We start from the raw sequence: 26,567 nt of genomic DNA, 5'->3' as shown, positions 1-26,567 counted from the left end.
CACGTCATCACATGTGGACTGGCCAAGGCCTTCAGAGCCACAGTGCTGGAGCCGAGAGTGGATTCCCAGGGTGAGTATAGCTTCTTTCCTTCTTTTATCCCCATGGTCCACAACTTAAAAATATGAAGGAAAGACCCTTAAACTTGATGGACTTCAATGGAAAGAGCCAGGGAACCAGTGATGTATCCCGAACCTGCAGGGCATTCATGGCATATCCTTTAATCAATATTCCCCAATGCAGTGTGAATAGTCCTAGATGATCCATGCTCCCCACAATGCTAATAATGGCAAACATAGAGATTACTTTAATTAAGTTAACATTACCTTTTGAAGCGTTGTCACAGCTCATGGTTGAGTATTATTCTCTTTTCCTCGGGTGTTTCATGCAGACTGGCATACTGTCAAACAGCATAGATTATGCCGAGCTAAAAGGAACAAAGACGGGGGAGAAGAAAGTCAAATCCTATTATCTGTTAGAACATGCGCAAAGTGTTGACTTATGACAGGTTTGTTTTTTTAATATTATTTATTTATTTAGATTGGATCATAGGGACATATCTGAGCCTAATTGTCTATAATCAGATCTTAACTGTGACGTAACTAGGGTCTGATGGACCAAGGACAAGTTTTGGGCCCGTCACCGAAAAACCTCCAAATTATCACCCCTAGTTCTCTGTATCTTCCACCAGCTCCCGTAGACATCAGAATCCCGTTTGTCTTTTTTATTCACTAAACCTGTATAAATGTCAGTATAGTATAGTGTAGATGTATTAATATACTCACCGATCACCATTTTCTAGGGTTAAACGTTCATCCGGTCCTTTTCTGGGTCACGTGATGGCTCTTCCGACTCTCCAGGTCCCATTGTGCTCTGTGTGTGAGTCAGAAGTGAGTTTTACCCTGTAAGTTTATGGAACGTCAGAACGAGACTCCATCGACTTACATTGTAAAAGCAACTTATGGCGTACACACAAAGCGCAATGTGAGCTAGCGAGTCCGAAGACCCGAACCGTGACCCAGAAGAGGCCCAGAGCAGCGTTGGATACCGGAGAGGATGGTGATCGGTGAATATAATATCACACTTATACTACACAACATATACATTCACACAGGAGTAGGGAATAACGAAAATATTGGGAGTACTTCTTTAAGAGCACGGAAACTGGAGCTGCTCAGCTCACATGTACCCTGACACAGTGGTAAAGTCCAGGGAGCAGCTCCTCCATATGAGCCTGGCTCAGCTGAGACGAGGACCCACCCGACCCCTCTTCAAAAGCTTCTTCATCACACGGGTCTGCAATGGACTCCATCGCTGTCCACACAAGACTTACGACAGTGTTTTTGCTTCTTTGTAGGTGGGCCCTTCAGCTCCCACCCATGCTCAATCCTGGTTGCGCTTCTTGAGATCTTAAGCAGATCACTGTTGTCTTTGCTTTTGCCGAGTCTTGGCCCATTTAGAAAAGCTGATAATTGGTGAACCAGTATTCATGACACAAGCTCTAGATAGGCCGGCCTTTACCCTACAAATGTGCAAAATGCTTGTTAGTTGGGTGCAATGTTTTTTATCAAGGTGAAAGATTTTCCAGCTGCTTTTCAGATTAAAAAGATCACAGTCCTGATACCTCCAAGAAACGTATTTTTCCTACGCATTTCAGACTAAATCTAAGTCTCTAATAGTAATCATGGACTTATATTATATTATGTTCCTTGGATGTGCCAGGATTCAGATTTTTATCATTTTTGGCATAAAAGTTTTGAATATTTTTAATTTGAAAATCGGCTGGAAAATCCCTCACTTTGATTGCAGCTTTTTCATATGAGGCAGGAGTTTCAATGGTGAGGAATCCTGAAAGCCTTAATTAGGGTGAACTTGTTTATACCCGTTTTATGCAATGATTTTATGCATGTATAAAAATCAACTTTTTTGGCAACACATTTTTTATGTAAATGTGTGATGTGCTGCTGGAAAGGTGATGCTGATCTCCCATTGTTTGATTGGCTTGTGTAAACACACCAGTAAATTATCACTGATTGTCCTCTATGTAACCAATGACTGGTTGCTGAATGGCCTGTATGTTTGGGCCACAGAGTTGGCTTTGAAGACTTAACACTGTGGCTGCTGAATCCAGTTGAAACTGTGCCTGCTTGTGGTGGCCATTAGCCACGCGATTCTTCTGGTCGATGGATGTATTATTGTCACAGTGGGTGAGAGAGAAGCAAGGTGCACAACAGCACAACAACAGGAGAGTGAGGGAAGGCCCAAACACTAGGGAAGGGGGGAGTGGCGACCCCTAGGCAGATCTAACAACACCCAGTCTACCCTACACATCCCAAAAACAGGTTCTGCACCTGTTGCCAAGCAGGAACCTAATCCCTGCCTGACCCTAGGCTAGGGAGGGGACTGGTGAGAGCTAGTCAGCCCCCACTACATCTAAAGAGAGGGTAAATAAACAAGGTGATACACTTAGCTTGACAAGATATCACTCCAGCAATCCTCCAAGAGTACTCAAAGGATACACTAGCTGACTGCTAGTACTTCCAACCAGACAGAGGGAAATTGAGCTAACACCCATACCCTGCTGCAGAAACTGAATGTATTTAAACCTTCAGAAAAGGTGTGTTAATTAGCAGCAGAAGGTGAAGGTAACTAGAGGGAGAAGAATATCACTCTATAACAGAGATATAAAAATCAAACAGGTGCTTATAGAGCTAAACACAATGACCTTCTACAGCTTGATCCAGGATGTCTGTCTGTCACACCTGACACACCGGTGACCCTATTATATTCAAGATCCTGTATCCATAGACCACCTCATGCAGGCCTCGTTTTGACCACATGCAGCAGCCAGAATGGAAAGACCCAACCTAAACCCGAAGGTGTTTCCAACATGTTGTTCTTCAACTGTTGTGAAACTACAACATTCAGAATGCCGGGACATCTTCAATCTCCCTAGGTTGGAGACCACAGAAATAATGAGTGGCCAGTGAAGCCTTCCTATTATTCCAACCAAAGTAAACAACTGATGTCCTCATAAATAATCATCCAGATAGCAGTCATGAGGAATGTTATAAGCCTGTACAAAGTTCCCACTGCAAATACAATCTGTTCAGGATGAAAAATCATCTAGACCCATGACAGCTAATCAAGGAGAATGATAGAAAAGACTAAGACAAGTAAATGTCTGTTACACCCTGGGGGCACAAAAGTCATTTATCCTGCATGAATAGCGTGGTAACGTGAATAATCAGCGCACGGAGAACAAGCTATTTGCTACAGCTAATGAGTGCAGAGAATTTTTCCTGTGGTTTGGGCCTTTTAGAATTTTATTTAGGCGACCCATCACTGCCCCTGACATTTCCGTTTAATAAATTCCAAATGAAATATCAATTCTGGATCATCGTTTCTTAAAACACTGTGTTGTGATCCTCCTCAGTCACTCTTCTTGGAAATGGGTGTCCAGTACCATCAGTTCTGACAGTGTCAGATAGGTGGTAGCATCCAAAAGACATCATTTACGAAAAGACATCATTCACTAATCTATCCACGTTTTTGGCCACATGCAACAGCTGCAAAATGAAAACATGTTTTTATTGCTGCCCAAAGAAGGAAAGACATTTCTCTTTCAGGTGGCTCTCCGCTCCATATTTTCCAAGGCGTTCTGTAAACAGATTGTAGAATGACAACCATGCAATTGACCATGGAAGATAAATTGCTGGTGGACAGAGCAGATTCTTCTTCTACTTACCTGGTTCCGGCATTTCTGCTAGCCGCATCGGTCATGCGGTCAGGATGTGCCATATTCTATGAACTATGGAGTGTGCATTATACAATATGAAGGACTATGTTGTTCATTATTATACAATATGGAGGACTATGGAGTGTGCATTATGCAATATGGAGGACTATGGAGCGTGCACATTATACAATATGGAGGACTATGGAGTGTGCATTATACAATATGGAGGACTATTGAGTGTGCATTATACAATATGGAGGACTATGGAGTGTGCATTATACAATATGAAGGACTATGGATTGTGCATTATACAATATGGAGGACTATGGTGTTCATTATTATACAATATGGAGGACTATGGAGTGTGCATTATACAATATTCATGACTATGGAGTGTGCATTACACAATATGGAGGACTATAGAGTATGCATTATACAATATTCAGGACTATGGAGTGTGCATTACATAATATGGAGGACTATGGTGTTCATTGTCATTCCTCTGCTCCATGCCTGATTGTCATTTGTCCTCATTTGACCCAGGTCCCTCTGTACCTTGCTCTGTCCTGTGCGTTCGCCATACCTTGCTCTGTCCTGTGCGTTCGCCATACCTTGCTCAGTCCTGTGTGTTGACCATTCCTTGCTCTGTCCTGTGTGTCCGTCATACGCTGCCTGTCCTGAGTTTCCGCCATAACCTGCCTGTATTGTGTTTCCGCCATACCCTGCCTGTCCAGTGTTCCCGCCATATCCAGTTTGTCCTGGGAGTCCGCCATATCCTGCCTATTCTTACTCTCAGCCATTGCCAGTCAGTCCTGTGTCTCCATTACAGCCAGTTCTGCGTCTTTTCCGCTCCTACTTCCTGTCCCCGGGTATCAGCTTCTGCGGCAATAGTCTCCCTTGGGCCTGCCCCTAACACCCCTGTATTGGTGGTGGTCCACCTGGCCAGCTCACCCTTGGGAGGTTCGTTGTCGTGGTTCTGCGGGTTCACTTTAGGAGTTCCAAAAGAGCTGACAGTACAATCAGGCCATGGACCTCGCTGTTACCCCGACTCCTACCCAAAAGGAACTACTGTTTCTCCAAGAGAACCAGTCTAGGATCATGTCCTTCTTAAAATCCATGGAGTATCATCTCTTGTCTCTGCAGGCCTCCGACCCTGGGACTGCTCTGCAGCTGGCAGGTCTCCAACAGGAGCTTGCTCAGCAGCGTGACACCCAAACTCACATCCTTAATTTTATGGCTTCCGTGGATGATCGCCTTCGAGTCCTCCAGTCACCAGCTCCAGTTTCCTCTCAATCCTCGGCCCCTCATCCCCCGCTTTGCCTGGCTAAACCACTTCGTTACAGTGGGGATCCTAAATTATGTAGGGGGTTTCTGAACCAGTGCCAACTCCATTTTGAGTTGCTCCCTATGCAGTACCCTACTGATCGAGCAAAGGTGGCCTTTGTAATTTCCCACTTAGAGAGAGAGGCTTTAGCTTGGGTAAACCCCCTTTGGGAGTGAGGTGATCCTCTTGTCTCTCAATTATCCATCTTTTTAGATACTTTTTGTAAAGTATTCGATGAACCGGGTCGTTTGGCCTCTTCCACCGAGTCTCTTTTTAACCTTCATCAGGGTTCTCTGTCTGTGGGTCAATACGCCATTCAGTTTTGCACACTTTCATCTGAGTTAGGATGGAACAATGAGGCTTTGGTGGGAGCCTTTTGGCTCATCTCGAATTAAGGACGAATTGGCAGGTCGGGATACTCCGACTACCTTGGAAGATCTAATATCCCTGGCAACCCGCATAGACTTATGTTTCCAAGAGCGTACCCGAGAATCCGCTAGGGAAAGGAGAGTTCCTCGTCTTCCTTCGGCTATTCTGTGTCCTTCCCGTCCGTCTCCTGTGACAACTTCTGCTGTTTCTGTCCCAGAGCCCATGCAGGTGGATCATCTCAAACCAGCGGAACAGCGCCGGAAGGAGAGACTGGCTCAAGGTCTCTGTTTCTATTGTGACAGTGCAGCTCATCTTTTGCATTCCTGTCCTTTGAGGCCAGGAAACGCCTCAACCTAGGACAGGTAAGAGAGGTCTCCCTAGGTATCCCTGAACCCTCTCAACCCCTCACTCTTTCACTTCTTTCGCCTCTGGGTAATAAGCATTTTTCTGATTTTGCTTACATAGATTCCGGGGCGGCCGGGAATTTCAGCCAACTCGAGGCAGTTAGGATGTTGCAGATTCCGGTCAGATCCCTGGAGACTCCTCAACAAATTGCGTCTGTCGATGGTCAACCTCTGCGGGAGTCCGTTACCTTGGTTACAGAAGAGTTGGAACTCCAAATTGGAATCCTGCATCAGGAGAAGATCGTCTTCTATGTGCTGCCCTCCTTGTCCCATACTATTTTGCTTGGTCTTCCTTGGTTGAGGACTCACGAGCCTTGTCTTGACTGGCGGTCTGGTGAAATCCTGGGCTGGGGACTCTTCTGTCAGAGTAAATGCCTGCTTCCTGTACAGCCAAGAAAACCACCCTGTCCAAGTTTTGTGCCTGCTAATTTACCTTCCTCATACTTGTCTGTCTTGGATGCCTTCGACAAGAAAGAAGCAGAGATCTTGCCTCCACATCGGCCATACGACTGCCCAATCGATCTTGTACCTGACTCCACTCCACCCTGGGGTCCTATCTATCCAACCGAGACCCAGGCCATGACTGAATATGTCCAGGAGAATTTGGCTAAAGGCTTTATTCGCAAATCTTCCTCTCCTGCAGGTACTGGTTTTTTCTTCGTAAAGAAGAAGGATGGATCCCTCCATCCATGTATTGACTACCGAGGCCTCAACAATCTCACAATCAAAAACAAGTAGCCTCTACCTCTTATTCCAGAGCTGCTTGATCGCCTTAGGGGAGCACGAATTTTCACGAAATTAGATCTTCGCGGAGCTTACAACCTAATTCGTATTTGTTCTGGAGACAAGTGGAAAACCGCCTTTAACACCCGAGACGGCCACTACGAGTATCTTGTAATGCCTTTCAGCCTGTGTAATGTTCCAGCGGTGTTCCAGGAGTTCGTGAATGATGTCTTCCGGCTTAACTTCAATGTTAACTTTTTTACTCAGCACAACTTGTTCACATACAGGCACTTCAAGTATCACAGTTGATTTCTTTCTTTTTGTCCCTTCTCTGTCCTTTCCTTCATTACGCTCAGCCTGTCGGACTGTATCTTCCGGTCCTGCAGAATCTGTTCGCTCTGGAATTCTTGCCGCACATGAGGGAGTCCTACACTGCTTCGCCCCAGTTCTAAGAACTGCTGCCCAGGCAAAGATCTGCCACATCTTGCTTGTGCTGCCCGGCTGAACAATCTTCTTTCTCTATGGGGACAGATTCCTTTAGCTACACCTGCAGCGTTTCCGCACTACTTTCCTCCTTGAGGAATCTTTAGTGTGCTGTTCTATGCTGGGCCATGTTCTTCAACATTGCGGGGCACAGTGACTTCTGGCTGGGCAGCCCTGTGAGCTGCACGGGCACCCAGGCCCCGAGTGACAAAAAACAGGAAACCTAACTATTCTTATCACACTGTGCCCCTCCTACTCTAACTATACACTACAGTGCCCCCCTCTAGTGGCCAACTATGGACACTACGCCCCTATCACTATACTGGGCCCGGGGACAAACTTTCCCTATCAACAGTGTGCAATTTGTGCCAAACACATATATATATATATATATATATATATATATATATATATATATATAAATCAGAGCAATGTACAGACAGTATAGCAATGCTCTTGTACACGGTGGTAATATACTTTATGTGTAGCAGTACCACCATGTACAAACACATTAATAATATACAATATTTGCATTCTTAAAAGGGTTGGAGAGAATAGGGAACACCATCCCCTTCATACCTGTTTTTGAGAATTGACTTTAAGCATTACTGCCCTTAATCATGGTTACATTTCAGGGCCATAATGCTCGAAATGCGTATAACATGTACATATTTTTGAGAATTGATTTCAAGCATTACTTCCCTTAATCATGGTTACATTTCAGGGCCATAACATTCAAAACGCGTATAACACATACCTATTTTAATTTTTTCAATAAAGAAATTTATTTTATTGAGTGCTTGATTTTCAGAAAATTTTTCATGATCCCTTGTTGCTGTTGGCATATTCATTGTTCACTTCAAGGTGGGAAAAAGCTGTCTCATTATGTGAAGAACAAAAAAGGCACAGAACATATTTAGATGAGGATAATATCTGAGCATTTTTACTCTACAAACCTCTGCCTGACCATCTGAACTCGGGCTTCTCATCCATTTTTTGGGATAGACAAACCGGTTAAGTGATCTGTTGCATTGGTTATGCAAACAGAAACAGTGGGTCCTCACCGATTATTATGGGGTCTGTCTGGGTTCCATTTTTTTCTAGAATGGAAGAAAAAGCTCTGAATGCAGGACTATGCGGGCTTCAGTCCTGCTCTGCCATTATTCACACTGAGGTCATTTTTTGTCACATGGTGAGGTTTTAATATTAGCAACGGGCTAGGAACCTCCCGATTTGGGTACACCTTGATGCAGTTTTTACTGATGGTTTTTACACGTTTTGTTTTTTAAAAACATAAACAGTATTTACTAAGTTCCCTATGTTATTTATATGCGCTATTATGTGTTACTTACAGCAGGGTATTTGCCCATTTTATTTCCATCCTAGGTTTTGTCTGTATAATAGCCAGCGCTCTTTATTTTTGTCTTTTACCTGTTTTGCGACTATTTAGTGCAAAAGTTGCATATTGCTCTGAAATGATGCAAAATTTGCACCAAAATATATGTCATACATAAATCACTCCAGGGGAGGGGGAGGGTGGAGTACATTTATAACAAAATTTACAACTTTTTTGAAAAGTCGTAAACGATTCAAGCGAAATTATTTGAAAAATCTAAACTCTTTCCATAGGGCAAACTAAAAAAAAAAACAAAAGAAAAAAAAAGAAAAAAGCAACAAATGACCACATAAAGAAAGTGACTTAACAAAAAAATGTAAATAGGGAGTTGAATAAGGTGCAAACAAACAAAAAAAGTAAAAAAAAAACACCCAGGAGATTTAAAATACCTACATGTACTTCTTTTCCTTTATTTTTTCTTCCCCTTCTCTACTTAGCCTGTTACCAAGGGATACATTTATTCTGTCTGGAAGAGAATTGCTGAAACAGAAACCTTTCCCAAATTAGAAACCAAGACTAGACCTTGTGCTTCAAGGGGTTACAGAATTGTTATTTTCCTTTTTGTTCTTTTTTCACTTTTGAGTCCCTTGTTTCATAGAGAAGGAAAGGCTCTAACAAGGTGAAGAGGCACCAGAGGTTATGATGAAAACAAGAAATGTAATGCGCAGGATTAGAGAGTAGGGGTCTAATCATTGGGATTATCAGCAGATGCCAAGTTTACCCCCTCTTAACAATGGCTCTGAAGATGTGCTACATACAGACAGGAGAGCAGGAATTCCTCATGTCTCGATGTGCTGTGTATGGGAGACATCAGTCATGCTCCATCCACTAGCTCAGAGACAACTGAAAATTAGAGATGGAACCTGCAAAGGGGAAAACTGGAAAAGAACACAAGATATAAATCATATAATGGCCAGAATTAGTATTATTCGTCTTGTACACACAAATAACATCTTATTCTAAAACGTTATCTGAAATTAAAAGCACAAAACATGAAGCCATAAAGTCAATATCATCTGGAAAACATGCATAGTACATCTGGAAAACATACATAGTGGGGGCCCTAGGCAGCTGCCTAGTCTGCCTGCCCCTAACGCCAGCCATGGGAGGATGGCAGGACACATTAAATAATTCATGCAGCCTAATGCCTCAAATCCAGGCTGTTGTGGGTATTTCACTAGGATGCTCCCTAATTAATAATTTCTACACGAGACAATGGTTCGTAATCCATTTATGTAAAAAATACATCAAAGTTTATTTCATCAATATATAACACAGACGAGCAAAACCAATAAACAACATTATAAAAACAGTCAACAAAAAGCAAAAACACAGGTGTTTATAGCAAATGGACCACAAAATGTACTGGGCAAGAGTGGTGAGTCCTAAACATGTAAAGAAAATTATGTAGAGATCATAGTATATCCCTATCCCCATGTGATGACACGAGCTAAGAATTTATGAGGAGACTAATGTCAACATTGTAAACATGTCCTAAGTCTACACTGAAAGTAAAGCTAATAAAGTGCATGTGCATCTGACCTGGGTTCATATATCATATATATCATCACCATGTCTACCATCAATAACAGCTCATGTCAGCAAAAAATTCAAAGCACATGTGCAAGCGCAGAGATGGTATGGTAATAGGGGAAAGATTAACACAGAAAAAGGAAGGAGCCTTACTCATCATGAACCCATGTGGACCCACAATATCAGCAACCCCATCCGTTACACTGATGCCTCTACCCTGTGCCAGTCATTGCACTGGTTACCCATTCTCCCCAAAGTTCAATAGAAACTTATCACTTTCCCCCACAAAGCTCTCCACGGTTCAGCACCACCCTACATCTCCTCCCTCGTCTCAGTCTACCACCCTACCTGTGCCCTCCATTCTGCTAATGACCAAATATTAACATTCTCACTAATCAGAACCTCCCACTCCCGTATCCAAGACTTCTCATGTGCTGCTCCAGTTCTTTGGAATTCGCTACCCAAGACAATTCGATTAATCCCCAATACCCACAGTTTTAAGTGTGCCCTAAAAATGTATTTCTTCAGACTGGCCTACGGCTTCACCACATTTATCTAACTATCTCTGTATTGCACATTCAAAATTTTCTTCAAAACTAGGACCCTTATATCATCTGTCCCCACACCCTTTATGCATTTAATAGCCCTCTGTGTCTGTACTTTTACACATACTGGTTGGTAACTGGCTCATACAGCATTACATGAACACCCGATTTATTACATTGATTGCTGGACCATACAATGAAAGCAATTGTTACCATCCACCTTTCGTTTCTCCCCTATTTTCTCATAGATTGTAAGCTTGCGAGTTGCAGAGCCCTCATTCCTCTTGGTATCTGTTCAGGGCTGCCACTAGGAATTTTGGGTCCCATACTGGCAAAATTTTCTGGGCCCCCTTGAGACTCCACCCAGGCTCCACCCCTCAAACTGCCCACAGCCCAACCGTTCTCTCTTGGAAAAACTCCACTTCTCACCAATCAAACATTAACAGTTCCAATCACCAGATCACACATATAGCCAGCAGCTTTTGTTATAGCCAAAAGATTTTTAAGCCGCCACCACGACAAGGTAGACTCTTTTGGCCGAGTACTACTTTACTCTATCCTATTACGGTAATTATTTGTTAAAATATCCAATTCAATTTTGGTATATTTTTATTTATTTATTTTTCAATTTTTAAAATGACCAATAATATCACATACCTGGGACAAATACCATCGCACCATGACCAGACACCATTTAACCACCACATAGTGACCTATAATACCATATACAAGGAACAAATACTGCCACACCATGTCCAGACCACATATTACCACCACAGTGCGACAGTGACCGAAAAATATCACATACAAGGAACAAATACCACCACACCATGTCCAGACCACATATTACCACCACATTGTGACCAAATAATAGCACATACAAAGGACAAATACCACCACACCATGACCAGACCACATATTACCACCAAATAGTGACAAAATAACAGCACATACAAGGAACAAATACCGCCACACCATGGCCGGACAATATTACCTTCACATAGTGACTGAATACTACAATACTGATCATTAATAAAAAACAATACTAATATCACCATAAGTGCCATTATACACAAGAGATCTCTACTTAGTAAGCAGTGTCTGTGTACAGGTAATACAGTGATTACCAATGACATTATACACAGGAGCTCTGTATATAGTGTACAGTGTACAGGTAATACAGTGATCACCAGTGACATTATGCACAGGAGCTCTGTATACAGTATCAATGTACAGGTAATACAGTGCTCAAGATGGACATTATACACACAAGCGATGTATATATTGTACAGGTTATACAGTGATCAATGACATTATACACAGAAGCTCTGTATATAGTGTCAGTGTAAAAGTAATACAGTGATCACTGGTGACACTGCACACAGAACTGCTGTATATAGTATACAGTGTATAGTGTCAGTATACAGGTAACACATTGACTCACCAGTGATGTCTATAGGTGAAGTCCTTCATCTTTGCTTTTCATCTTCATCCAGCACAGATCACCATTACTTATTTTAGCCAGAGATTGTCTTATTATTTTAGCCAGAGAGGAAATAACACAGTTATCTAGAGCACCGCTTGCAGAACACATTACTTATTTTTTTTCCAACTTCTGCACTACATCAGATGAAGAAAAAAAGGCAACATAGTGTCGCTCTGCACAGTAACAGGACTGCTCCCCATTTAAAACAGTATCCTCAAAAAATAAAATAAATACATAACTGCCTTAATTAGCCCCTATGTTAATAATATCCCTCATCCTGGCCCCCGTGTGTCTCATACCTGGCTCCAGCCATATGTTCTCCCATCCTGGCCCCATATGTTCTTCCATCCTGCCCTCATCAGTATCCATTCTGCCCCCATGTGATGTCCTGTGATCCTTCCCCATCTGCCCCATCTGTCTCCATTGTATCCATCCTGCACTATGTGTCTCCATCCTGCCCCCATGTCTACATCCTGCCCCATGATCCTGCACCATGTGTCTCCATACTGCCCCATTTTACTCCATCCTGCCCCATGATCCTGCCCCATCTGTCTCCATCTTGCCCCAGCTGTCTCCATCCTGCCTCATGATCCTGCCCCATCTGTCTCCATCCTGCCCCATGATCCTGCCACATCTGTCTCCATCCTGCCCCCTGTGTCTCCATTCTTGCCCCATGTGTATCAGTTCTTGCCCCATGTCTTCATTCTTGCCCCATGTGTCTCGATTCTTGCTCCCTCTGTCTCCATTCTTCCCCCCTGTGTCTACACTCTTCCCCCTGTGTCTCCATTCTTCACCCCTGTGTCTCCATTCTTCCCTGTCTCCATTCTTGCGCCCTATGTCTCCATTCTTGTCCCCTGTGTCTCCATTCTTCCCCCTGTGTCTCCATTCTTCCCCCTGTGTCTACATTCTTCCCCCCTGTGTCTCCATTCTTCCCTGTCTCCATTCTTGCGCCCTATGTCTCCATTCTTGCCCCCTGTGTCTCCATTCTTCCCCCTGTGTCTCCATTCTTCCCCATGTCTCCATTCTTCCCCGTGTCTCCATTCTTCCCCCTATGTCCATTCTTCCCGTTTCTCCAGTCTTGCTCTCTATGTCTTGATTCTTGCCCCGTGTCTTCATTCTTCCCCATGTGTCTCCATTCTTTCCCCTGTCTCCATTCTTTCCCATGTGTTTCCATTCTTTCCCCTGTCTCCATTCTTGCCTCATGTGTCTCCATTCTTGCCCCATGTGTCTCCATTCTTCCCCCTGTGTCTCTATTCTTCCCCCTATGTCTCCATTCTTCCCCCTGTGTCTCCATTCTTGCCCCCTGTGTCTCCATTCTTGTCCCGTGTCTCCATTCTTCCCCATGTGTCTCCATTCTTTCCCCTGTCTCCATTCTTCCCCTGTGTCTCCATTCTTCCCCGTGTCTCCATTCTTCCCCCTGTGTCTCCATTCTTCCCCTGTGTCTCCATTCTTCCCCCTGTGTCTCCATTCTTCCCCTGTGTCTCCATTCTTCCCCTGTGTCTCCATTCTTCCCCCTGTGTCTCCATTCTTCCCCGTGTCTCCATTCTTCCCCGTGTCTCCATTCTTCCCCCTGTGTCTCCATTCTTCCCCGTGTCTCCATTCTTCCCCCTGTGTCTCCATTCTTCCCCATGTGTCTCCATTCTTTCCCCTGTCTCCATTCTTGCCTCATGTGTCTCCATTCTTCCCCGTGTCTCCATTCTTCCCCGTGTCTCCATTCTTCCCCCTGTGTCTCCATTCTTCCCCATGTGTCTCCATTCTTTCCCCTGTCTCCATTCTTCCCCATGTGTCTCCATTCTTTCCCCTGTCTCCATTCTTGCCTCATGTGTCTCCATTCTTGCCCCATGTGTCTCCATTCTTCCCCCTGTGTCTCTATTCTTCCCCCTATGTCTCCATTCTTCCCCCTGTGTCTCCATTCTTGCCCCCTGTGTCTCCATTCTTGTCCCGTGTCTCCATTCTTCTCCATGTGTCTCCATTCTTTCCCCTGTCTCCATTCTTCCCCTGTGTCTCCATTCTTCCCCGTGTCTCCATTCTTCCCCCTGTGTCTCCATTCTTCCCCTGTGTCTCCATTCTTCCCCCTGTGTCTCCATTCTTCCCCTGTGTCTCCATTCTTCCCCCTGTGTCTCCATTCTTCCCCCTGTGTCTCCATTCTTCCCCGTGTCTCCATTCTTCCCCGTGTCTCCATTCTTCCCCCTGTGTCTCCATTCTTGCCCCTTGTCTCCATTCTTCCCCCTGTGTCTCCATTCTTCCCCGTGTCTCCATTCTTCCCCGTGTCTCCATTCTTCCCCCTGTGTCTCCATTCTTGCCCCTTGTCTCCATTCTTCCCCCTGTGTCTCCATTCTTCCCCGTGTCTCCATTCTTCCCCGTGTCTCCATTCTTCCCCCTGTGTCTCCATTCTTGCCCCTTGTCTCCATCCTTCCCCCTGTGTCCCCATTCTTGCCCCCTGTGTCTCTAATCTTCCCCATGTGCCTCCCATCCTGCTCCCGTGTCTCCCATCCTGCCCTCGTGTCTCCCATCCTGCCTCCCTGCCGCTTTCAATAAGAATTAAAAAAACCTTTCTCCTTACCTTTCCATGCTCCTGTGGCGATGTTCCCTCCATGCAGTTCAAGCGTGCCCTCACCGGCAAATGGAGCCACTATATATATGCACACCACGGACATATGAAACAACAATAACTCATATAAAGTAACAAGAATTTTATTGGCAAACCACACAAAAAAATTTAAAACATAATTTAAAAAAATGCATATAAACAACTTGGTCCATCCATTATTATAAACATATAGTGTTATAATACACAATCATATGCCCGCAAAACAATATAAAGGGAAAACCTATCCCCTGGCTCATGAGGTCAAAATGGGGACATACCCAAAACCTGGACACAAATACTGACCGCCCTGAACCACCAAACTGATGGAAAAGTGCAAGCAAAGGAGCAGAAACAGTAGCTAACTGCACAATAACATAGTGACCTACAAGCGATCACTCATAATGGACACATGGGGGAAAATCCCCAAACAAGAAATAGGCAGTGAGACAGTGCCCAGTACGATTAGTGGGTTAAATAACCCATAATAGAGCCAAGAGGTGCAGTATTACCCAGAGGAGTAACAGGCAGGCACACCGGAACCAAGACAACGCGACCCCACGCGTATCGCCCTCTGAATAGGGCTTCGTCAGGGCCAAGGGATAGGTTTTCCCTTTATATTGTTTTGCGGGCATATGATTGTGTATTATAACACTATATGTTTATAATAATGGATGGACCAAGTTGTTTATATGCATTGTTTTTAATTATGTTTTAAATTTTTTTGTGTGGTTTGCAAATAAAATTCTTGTTACTTTATATGAGTTATTGTTGTTTCATATGTCCGTGGTGTGCATATATATATAGTGGCTCCTTTTTCTCTTTTTTCTGGTTGTACATTGGCCACTTTTTGCACCCCGGCTGACACCTATTTTATACAATTTATTAGTTGTGCGCTTGGTGTTTTTTGGTTTCTCACTCACCGGCAAATGACAATGATCTCATACGCCAGCGACATGCGCGCTGACGTCAGCTGCCAGCCTCCGATTGGCTGGCGGCTTTTAACTATTGCCGTGCGTGCCCGGGCCCGCATGACAATAGAGTTTAACTGAAAATGCCTCTCTGACGCAGGTTCAGTTTCTGCATCGGAAGAATCCTGCCGCTGGCGGCCCTGTGTCTGTTGATTTATGTGATTCTTGTTATTCTATAAAGTCTTTTATTTTCTGTACAAGTCCCCTCTAAATTGTGAAGTATCTTGCACAATACATGAAGCTTTAGCTCCTTTGATAGTCTGTTATACCTTTCATCCATTATTCTTCCATTCTTCAGTTTGGAATAGATCCCACTAGATTCCCGATGTGGTACCATAAGTATAGTATAGATCCCTTTCTTCGTTTGGTGCTGCACGGAGCTATTACGGGACAAGGCTTGCAGCTGTACAGGAGATTGTGCCCTCCATTACTGTGTTCTCATGATCTGTTGCCCAACTCCCATTTACTGTTCATTCTGATATAATCAGTCTGGGAAGACACAGATTATGTAGTCTCCGTCTGCCTTCTCTGTTTTCTTTCACTGATTAATGTTTGCATCTAAATTTTGGCATCACAAGTGATGTTTGCTTGTAAATGCTAGTCAGCCGACACATCTATTCAGATGGCATCTGTGACGCATCAACAATGCCAATTCAGAATCCACTGTGCTAAGGAGGGTGCAGGTCCGGTTTTAGACAAAGTTTAACGTGGGACCCCACATGCTGACATATTGCACCATCACACAGAAACATGTTGGCTGTATTTACATGCGCTGAGTTCAGGCCGTTAAATGAGCACAATCAACAATATTGAAGTTTCTCGACGCTTGTTTACAGGACTCCTTACACCGGCTGAGGGACAATGATTGGCACAGAACGATTAGTAGTAGATCAAACTGTCTCCATACAGTATGATGTTATCAGCGGCATATCTGCAGTTTTCTCCAGACGATGTGCTGCTGAAAACAATGATTTTTATTCCGGCATTAACAATCCAACCACTCGATGAATGGGAAACATTTTCTTGCTTAGTATAAAACACCCCATAGTGCTCCATATAGTATAATAAGCACCCCATAGTCCTCCATATAGTATAATAAGCACCCCATAGTCCTCCATATTGTATAATGAGCACCATAGTCCTCCATATTGTATAATGCACACTCTATAGTCCTCCATACTGTATAATAAACACCATAGTCCTCCATATTGTATAATGCACACCTCATAGTCCTCCATATTGTATAATGAGCACCATAGTCCTCCATATTGTATAATGCACACTCTATAGTCCTCCATACTGTATAATAAACACCATAGTACTCCATATTGTATAATGCACACCTCATAGTCCTCCATATTGTATAATGAGCACTATAGTCCTCCATATTGTATAATGCACACTCTATAGTCCTCCATATTGTATAATAAACACCATAGTCCTCCATATTGTATAATGAACACCATAGTCCTCCATATTGTATAATGCACGCTCCATAGTCCTCCATATTTTAAAATGAGCCCCATAGTCCTCCATATTGTATAATGCACACTCCATAGTCCTCCATATTGTATAATGCACACTCCACAGTCCTCCATATTGTATAATGCACACTCCATAGTCCTCAATATTGTATAATGCACTCTCCATAGTCCTCCATATTGTATAATGCATTCTCCATAGTCCTCCATATTGTATAATGAATGTCAGCTCTTTTGGAACTCCTAAAGTGAACCCGCAGAACCACAACAACGAACCTCCCAAGGGTGAGCTGGCCAGGTGGACCACCTCCAATACAGGGAGTGTTAGGGGCAGGCCCAAGGGAGACTATTGCCGCAGAAGCTTATACCCGGGGACAGGAAGTAGGAGCGGAAAAGACGCAGAACTGGCTGTAATGGACACACAGGACTGACTGGCAATGGCTGAGACTAAGAATAGGCAGGATATGGCGGACGCCCAGGACAAACTGGATATGGCGGGAACACTGGACAGGCAGGTATGGCGAACGCACAGGACAGAGCAAGGTATGGCGAATGCACAGGACAGAGCAAGTTACAGAGGGACCTGGGTCAAATGAGGACAAATGACAATCAGGCATGGAGCAGAGGAAGGGCGTACCTTAAATACATGGTGTGCAGGAGGACTTCCGGGTCAGGGTCCTCCAGGCCATAGAGAAGAGAAGCAGCGTGCCAGTATGTCACAGAGGAAGTGCGCGTGTGCAGAGGGAGATGGAGTGCGCATGCACGGCCGGCGGACACCAGGAAGCTGCGGTGCATCAGAAGGAGAAGGGTGAACGCGCGCCTGCAAGAGGAGCGCGCTGGAGAGAGTAAGTATGCCGGCGAGGGGGGGGCGGACCAGCAAGCGGGGCGGGAGGAGCAGCAGTGCCAAGTGGCACCGTGACAGTACCCCTCCCCTTACTCCTCCTCTTCTAAGACCAGAAAGGAATCTGGCTAGAATACAAGGAGCCTGTATGTTTTCACAGGGTTCCCAAGACCTCTCCTCAGCGCCAAAACCCTTCCAATCGACCAGAAAGAGAGTTTTACCTCTAGACCTCTTCATGGCAAGAATATCTTTAACCTCAAAGATATCCGGGTCAGAAACCGGTAAAGGAGTTTGAGGAGGAGAAGCATGGAACTGATTAAAAACGACAGGTTTGAGAAGGGAAACGTGAAAAGAGTTGGGTATGCGAAGTGAAGCAGGCAACATCAACTTGTAGGAAACTTCATTGATACCAGCCAAAACCTCGAAGGGACCTATGTACCGCGGACCCAACTTATACGAGGGGATCTTAAGACGAATGAACCTGGAAGACAACCAGACCTTATCACTTGGCCGATATTGCGGAGGATCCAGGCATCTCTTATCGGCATGTCTCTTAATCCTGACTTGTGCCTGTTCAAGAGCAATTTTTGTCTCCTGCCAGACCCTGGAGAACTCCTCGCACAAAAGGTCGGCAGCTGACACACCTGAGACAGGAAGCACCGGCAGAGGAACTCTAGGATATTGCCCATAGACGATGAAAAAGGGAGATTTGGAAGAAGAATCATTGATATGGTTATTGTACGTGAATTCGGCCCACGGAAGCAATCAGCCCAGTTATTATGATGACTGTTGGAAAAATGAATGAGATAGGTCATTAGAATTTGGTTAGTGCGCTCAGCTTGTCCGTTGGTCTGTGGATGGTAAGCAGTAGCGAAATCCAAAGTAACATTCATCAGCTGCATAGAACGCGCCAGAATCGAGAGGTGAACTGGACTCCTCTATCTGAGACAATGTGTAGAGGAAAACAGTGAATCCGGAAGATGTGAGCTATGAAGATTCTTGCCAACTCTGGAGCGGATGGTAAACCAGGCAAAGGGACAAAGTGCGCCATCTTGGAAAATCGATCCACGACTACAAAAGTGACCGAATGTCCAGAAGAGTGAGGAAGATCAGTAATAAAATCCATGGTGATGTGTTGCCAGGGAGCCAAAGGAACTGGAAGCGGATGCAAGAGACCGGAGGGTAAATGTCTAGGAACCTTGTTCCTTGCACAAGAAGGACATGAGGCGACAAAACTTTGAACGTCTTGTAGAAGAGACGTCCACCAATAATAGCGTGTGATGAGAGCGAGTGTCTTCTTGTACCCTACATGACATGCTAATTTGGAAGCATGACCCCAACGTAGAACTCGAGACCTCTTGTTAGCCTGGATGAAGGTCTTACCTGGAGGTAAAGAAGACATGCTGATCAGAGCTACAAGAATGATCTTGCTGGGATCCATGATATGTGAAGGTTCTTCTTCTACATCAGATGCAAGAAAAGATCTGGAAAAGGCATCAGCTTTAAAGTTTTTGTTGCCAGGATGGAAATGTAGTTCAAAGTCAAAGCGGGCAAAGAATAACGACCATCTGGCCTGTCGGGGATTTAGTCTTTGCGCAGAACGGATGTATTCCAGATTCTAGTGGTCAGTATAGATCTTGAAAGGGTGAACAGCTCCCTCCAGCAAATACCGCCACTCCTCCAGCGCCAATTTGATGGCCAATAGTTCTTTGTCGCCAATGGCGTAGTTTCTCTCCGAGATGGAGAAAATTTTGGAAAAGAAACCACAAGTAGTCAATTGTCCAGAAGATGATCTCTGGGAAAGTACCGCACCAGCGCCAATGGCAGAAGCATCTACCTTAAGGATGAAAGGCTTGTTGACCTCAGGACGACGAAGTACAGGAGCAGAAGCAAAGGCTTGCTTAAGAGATTGAAATGCTTCTTCAGCTTCCAAAGTCCAGATGTGAGGATTAGACCCTTTGTGAGTTAAGGTAGAAATTGAGGAGACCAGAGTAGAGAAATGTGGAATAAACTGCCGGTAGTAGTTTGCGAACCCGAGAAAGCGTTGAATTGCCTTTACCCCTTGAGGACATGGCCAGTTAAGAACGGCAGAGACTTTATCCAGATCCATCCGTAAGCCTGAGTCAGAGATGACATAGCTGAGAAACTGTAACGAAGATTGTTCAAAGACACACTTCTCGAGTTTGGCATAAAGATGATTCTGTCTAAAACGAGATAGGACTTGGCGGACATCTCTCCTGTGGGAAGCAAGATCCGAGGAAAACACAAGAATGTCGTCCAAATATACCACCACACAGGAGTAGAGTAGAATCCGGAGTGGGTCTCCTTTATTGTGGAGCGGTCTGTGATGAATCCATCCCCGTAACGGGCAAGTCCAGATGGCGCAGAGAGCCAGCTACAAGGTACTGTAACAAAGAGATGGGATCTTATGCAGGAGGGGGTCCAGGGAGTGATACAGGGATTGCTGTCGGCCATGGCTACCTCCCTGGCTCCCCCTTCCTACAGGTACATGTCATACGTGTTTCAAGCGTTACTGCCCTGAATCATAACCACCGTTAATGGCGGTAATGCTCTAAAGCAATTTTTCTGAAAATTTTACAAAATTTGACTCAGAACCAGGGAGGAATCCAGAGCACCCATCACACAAGGGATACAGACTTACTTTTGTGGGCTTAATATGCAGTAATAAGTTCCCTTTTGTTAAGCAATTGGAGAAAACTGCAAAATTGAAGCTAAAAAATATAATAATTTTTCCTTTTGCAAAGAATAAACTTTTTCTTTTTTGCCTAAACTACAGTAGTATATCTCTTTAAGCTTGCACAATTGCTTTAATTGTAGAATACCCGCTGCGGATCAGCAGCCCAATCATCAGTCAGTGTCCTGCTTCCTGCTTTGATCTCTCGACATTTCTGAACTTTGTTGGAAAATGGAAAGTTCACCCGAATTTCACTTTTTTTTTAAAATAACTTTACTTGGAGATAAGATGGTTTGTCATCATCACAGATCCAATTTACATGCAAATTGCTATTTTCCCGGTGTGTCCTTTGATTGTAAAGTAATTATAGCACTATCATTAGTCAAGCAAATAAACATAATTAGGTTACAAACATAAAAACTCCGTAGACCAGAAGAAAGGGACCGCGCACTCATTTTTCATGGGCTATAAACAAATAAAAGGCAATAGGACTGAACGTTTTTTACAGACACATTTTCCTTTAATATTTCAATATAATTCTTTTATTAGCACGCAATCGTGGCACGCAATGTCGTTGATGCACTGCGGCTCATTAACGCGTGTTTTTTTCTTGGGTGTATTATGCACTCTTGATTAAGATAAATAAAAACACTTCAGTCGCTGATTGTATGATTACGTTTGTGAATTTTCCATGTTTTTATCTAGATATTATACCCAAGCGGCAACTGTGGACAAAAAGGAAAGTTAAAGGTTAAAGACGGTTAAAGAGAAGGCATATTTTTAGTGATCCATATTCTTTTATCTATTTTTTTTTTTTTTCTGGTTGTATTTTTTTTAAATTTTATTGTGTGTATATGGTGGAGGCAGCTATCGTTCCTCAGTTCTTGTTAGTAGCCACGTTGACTGCAGACAGAAATAAGGGAACATTTTTTGCTGCCTAAGGCTACTTTCACACTGGCGTTTTTTGCCAGACGTCGCAATGCAAAAAACGCATCCTGCACTGACTAGGCCAAAAGGCTGTAAGGCTATGTGCACACGTTGCGGATTAGGCTTAGGAATTTCTGGTGCGGATTCTGCCTCTCCCGGCAGAAAACGCACCTACGGATTTGTCGCGTTTTTTGTGCGTTTCTGCAGCATTTTTTGTGCGTTTTTGCTGCGGTTTTCTTGCGGATTTGCTGCGTTTTTTACCCCTGCGGTTTTCTATAATGGAAGAAGAGAATCCGCAACGTGTGCACATACCCTAATGGTGACGGCAGAGAGAACGTGAGCTGAGCGTGCGCTTTTTTTCCCCCATACATATAGCTGCATGACGGCTTGTTTTCTGCAGGACGAGTTGTACTTTTGAACATCACCATTAATTTTACCATATTGCGCACTGGAGAGTGGGGAAAAAATTCCAAGTGCATTGAAATTGCAAGAAAAAAAGTGCAATTCCACAATTTTTGTGGGGTTTTATGTTCACTATATGGTAAAACTGACCGGGCAATATGATTCTCCAGGTCATTATGATTACGCAGACACCAAACATGTATAGTTTTTTCTTTTTTTTTAAGTAAGTGGTGAAAAAAATGTGGAAATTTGTAAAAAAAAAATTATTGCTTTTGTCGCTATATTCCAAGACCCGTAATGCTTTCATTTTTCATGATCCGGGGTTGTGTGATGGCTTATTTTTTGTGCCCTGAGCTGATATTTAACTGATAACATTTTGGGATAGATACAATGTTTTGATCTCCTCTTATTGCATTTTATTTCAATATTGTAGTCGCCCAAAAAAACGTAATTCTGGCAATTTAATTCCTTTTTTTTCACTATATCGTTTACTGATCAGATTTATTTCTTTTATATTTTGATAGATCAGACAATTACGAAAGCAGTGATACCAAATATGTGTATTTTTTATTTTTTCTAATTGTTTTATTTTAATGAGGCAAAAGGGGGGGTGATTTGAACTTTTGGGTTTTTTATTTTTTTTTTCATATATTTAAAAAAATGTTTCTTTCCCCCTTTCTTTGTATGTAATAGTCTCCTTAGGGGACTTGAAGCTGTGATTGTCCGATCGCTTGTGCTGTACATAGCAGGGCTGGTTTTCACATGAGGGTTGTAATAACAGGCAAGGAGATCATCAGTAGACTCCCGGCTTTCTTGACAACCCAGAGTCACGTCATGACAAGGCTGAGGGGAGTGTTGAACGATGCGCCCTTCTACCGGCGTGTGTTAGATGCAGCTGTAAGAAACTAACAGTGGAAATCAACAGGTTAACAGCCACGGGCAAAGTTTCACCTGCAGCTGTTAAAGGCACATGATGGCTGGTTAAACTGGTCATCATGTACGGGGAAAGATGCAGTCTCGATTTTTGACGTACATGTATGTCAAAAGTTGTGAAGGCATTAAATATATGATACCAAGAAATAAACCAACCACATTTATACCATGTACCAGCAGTGAATAAACTTCATACATACAGTGAGTAAAGTGAAAACATAATTATATAGCATAAATATAAATATATAACAGCAGTGAATTTACCGCAATCATACACACATCCCACATATACAGTACGTGCCAGCAGTAACCAAACTGCATACAGAAATACGAACTACAAACACAAATATATAACAGCAGTGAATTAAGCACAATCATAAACATATCCCACATATATGTACTAGCAGTAATCAAACTTCATACAGAAATATGAACTGCAAACACAAATATATAGCAGCAGTGGAATAAAGGGGTTGTCCGGTCCAAACTGATAAGTCTGCAGTCACTTTGGGTAACTCCAGACTTATGAATCCCCTCAACTAATGCATTGTTCGCTGCAGAAATTTGCTGGTTTCTGACCCAGGACCGGAGGGTTTGTATGAGTTATACATACTCACCCTTGAGGAAGCGGCGTGGCAGAGCCGCGAAACGCGCGTCGGGGTCTCTTTTCCGGCGGGACCCTCCTCCTCTGCCTCCCCCCTGTGCTGGTAAGCTGACCTGTGACACTTTACTTGGGTTGTAATGACTGTCTATATTGTGGTCTGACTGGATCACTGTATTACTTACCATTGACCGGCTTGCCATACCATTAAGATACAGCACATTAAATGCAGATCTAGCAGAGCTCTGAATGCTGAGCTCTGTATAACCCCGCCCACACCACTAATTGGCTGCTTTCTGTGTACACTTTATATAAGCTGTTAATTAGCAATGGTGAATGCTTGGACCAGGAGGCACAAGACACCTAGTCCTGCCATGATAATCTCCTGCTGATAAAACACTGGTTTTATTGACACAGCAAAATAAAGTCCAGTAAGTGACACATCCCTGTAATCAGGGTCTCTGCCCCTACATCATGCTGCTCTCAGATTACACAGGAAAAACCTGATGACAAATTCCCTTTAAATACACATACAGAGATATACGGTACATACATTCAGCTATGACTGGGATGTTGTTTTACAGTTATTCCTGTCTGAAGCCACTCACTATACTTCCGGGTGTATTAGTGTAGGGAGCATCATCAGCACAAGTTCATAGCTTAATTTCTTAGCGCTGACATCAAATTACTACAAGACAGGTATCATTTTATTGTTATTCTACAACCTATACAGTCATACCACTAGTTTTAGTAGTAAAGTCATAGCGGCAAATTCTCTTTAAGGAAACATTGTGAAAGTTTTAATCATTCTATTCAAAAATAAAGTAATAATTTATCATGCGTTATATGTGCTAACCAGATCTTCATAACATTTACTTTTCCCAAGGCTGAGTTTTTCAGGTTACCACTCTTTCATGTTGCTGGTCTTCAAGTAAATTACTGGGGGGATACAGATTGGGCATCAGAAATCCAAATACGATGAGATTGGACATTAGTGCCATCTGGAGGTAATTAGTAGGAACTACATCACATAACCAAGAAAGTTGATTATACCATAATTTTAATTACCTTCTTTATTGATCCCTCCCCTTCCCCCCAATTCTGTAGACTTGCAAAAATAGACAATTATCTGCAGGCAGTATGTAAAATGAGCATACATAATTCTTCCACATTCTGCATAACTATAATAACGGTGACACAAATATTTATGGATTAACTCATAATCAGCCGATGTCTCAGTTCCTGAAAGTGCAACTCAGGGATATTGCATTTTTAACATCGCATTTTGTCACTATCTGCTATTGACTTCATATCATCATGGAAGTCCCATCACCACCATTCACAATCAAAGATCTGAGAGAATGGAGACAGTATCTTTCAAGCCTTCAAGGCCAGTCTCACACGTCCAGATAATTCCGGTACCGGAATTATCTGTGTCCGTGTGTCCGTGGGCTCCCGTGGTACATCAGTGTGGCACACGTGCGGCACACGTGTGCCGCCCGTGTGCCGACTGGGTACCACACGGAGCGTGCAGGAGACAGCGCTAGAGATAAGCGCTGTCCCCTGCATCTGGTGCTGAAGCGGCCATTCATATCTTTTTTCCAGCAGCGTTCGCTGGAAAGAAGATATGAAAAATCCTTTTTTTTTTGTCCTCGTGTTTAAAATAAAGATACCTGTCGCCACCCCCTCCCATCCCCTGTGCGCCCCCCCGCTGTTACTAAAATACTCACCCAGCTCCCTCGCAGCGTCCTGTCCTCGCCGCACCTTCTCCTGTATGAGCGGTCACGTGGTGCCGCTTATTACAGTAATGAATATGCAGCTCCACCCCTATGGGAGGTGGAGCCGCATATTCATGACTGTAATCGGCGAGCAACGTTTTTTTGTTCGGACGGTCCGCCACAACATGACGCAACCGCCGCAATGCGTCGCTAATGTTAGTCTATGGGGAAAAAAACGCATCCTGCAGACAACTTTGCAGGATGCGTTTTTGCCCCGAAACGACGCATTGCGACGTATCCCAAACGACGCTAGTGTGAAAGTAGCCTTAGTCCTGTGTTTGGAGGAGTCAAAGGAGATAGCTGTCAGCTGGACAATCATTCAACTATCAGCTATGTATTGTGTATTGGGGCCTTAACCCCTTCAGGACCTTGGGATTTTCCATTTTTCCCGTGTTAGTTTTTTGTTCCCCTCCTTCCCATAGCCATAACTTTTTTATTTTTCCATCAATTTGGCCATGTGAGGGCTTATTTTTTGCGGGACGAGTTGTACTTTTGAACGACATCATTGATTTTACCGTGTCGTGGTACTAGAAAATGTGGAAAAAATTTCAATTGCGGTGAAATTGCAAAAAAAAGTGCAATCCCACACTTGTTTTTTGTTTGGCTTTTTTTGCTAGCTTCACTAAATGCTAAAACTGACCTGACATTATGATTCTCCAGGTTATTACGCGTTCATAGACACCTAACATGTCTAGGTTCTTTTTTATCTAAGTGGTGAAAAAAAATTCCAAACTTTGCTAGAAAAAAAAAAATTGCGCCATTTTCTGAATCCCGTTGCATCTCCATTTTTCATGATTTGGGGTCGGGTGCGGGCTGACATTTTTAGTGATACCATGATACCATTTTGGTGCAGATACGTTCTTTTGATCGCCCGTTATTGCATTTTAATGCAATGTCGAGGCGACCAAAAAAAACGTAATTTTGGGGTTTAGAATTTTTTTCTCGCTACGCAGCGATACCAAATATGTGTATATTTCATTTTATTTTTATTGTTTTATTTTGAATAGGGCGAAAGGGGGGGTGATTTACACTTTTATATTTTTTTTATTTATTTCATATTTTTTAAACATTTTTTTTTTACTTTTGCCATGCTTCAATAGCCTCCATGGGAGTCTACAAGCTGGCATAGCCTGATCGGCTCTTCTACATAGCAGCGATCATCAGATCGCTCCTATGTAGCTGAATTACAGGCTTGCTATGAGCGCCGATCACAGGGTGGCGCTCACAGCAAGCCGGCATCAGCAACCATAGAGGTCTCAAGGAGACCGGAAGCGGTAGTTAAATGCTGCTGTCAGCATTTGACAGTCGCATTTAACTAGTTAATAGCAGCGGGTGGATCGCGATTCCACTC

General features: G+C 43.5%; 1 protein-coding gene across 3 annotated transcripts in view; it reads right to left on the bottom strand.

Moving 5' to 3' along the window:
- The window catches only part of THNSL1 (threonine synthase like 1), an 81,783-nt gene that overhangs the window by 5,026 nt on the left and 50,190 nt on the right, over positions 1-26,567 (bottom strand). For all 3 annotated transcript variants that reach the window (XR_011313954.1, XR_011313953.1, XR_011313952.1), the window contains one exon: positions 325-425. The gene's annotated coding sequence lies outside the window, so the exon portion shown is untranslated. The remainder of the gene's footprint in view (positions 1-324; positions 426-26,567) is intronic.

Source organism: Ranitomeya imitator, chromosome 6, assembly GCF_032444005.1.
Source record: "Ranitomeya imitator isolate aRanImi1 chromosome 6, aRanImi1.pri, whole genome shotgun sequence".
Taxonomy (NCBI): domain Eukaryota; kingdom Metazoa; phylum Chordata; class Amphibia; order Anura; family Dendrobatidae; genus Ranitomeya; species Ranitomeya imitator.
The sequence above is the reverse complement of the archived record's forward strand: the minus strand, read 5'-3'. Positions and strand labels throughout refer to the sequence as shown.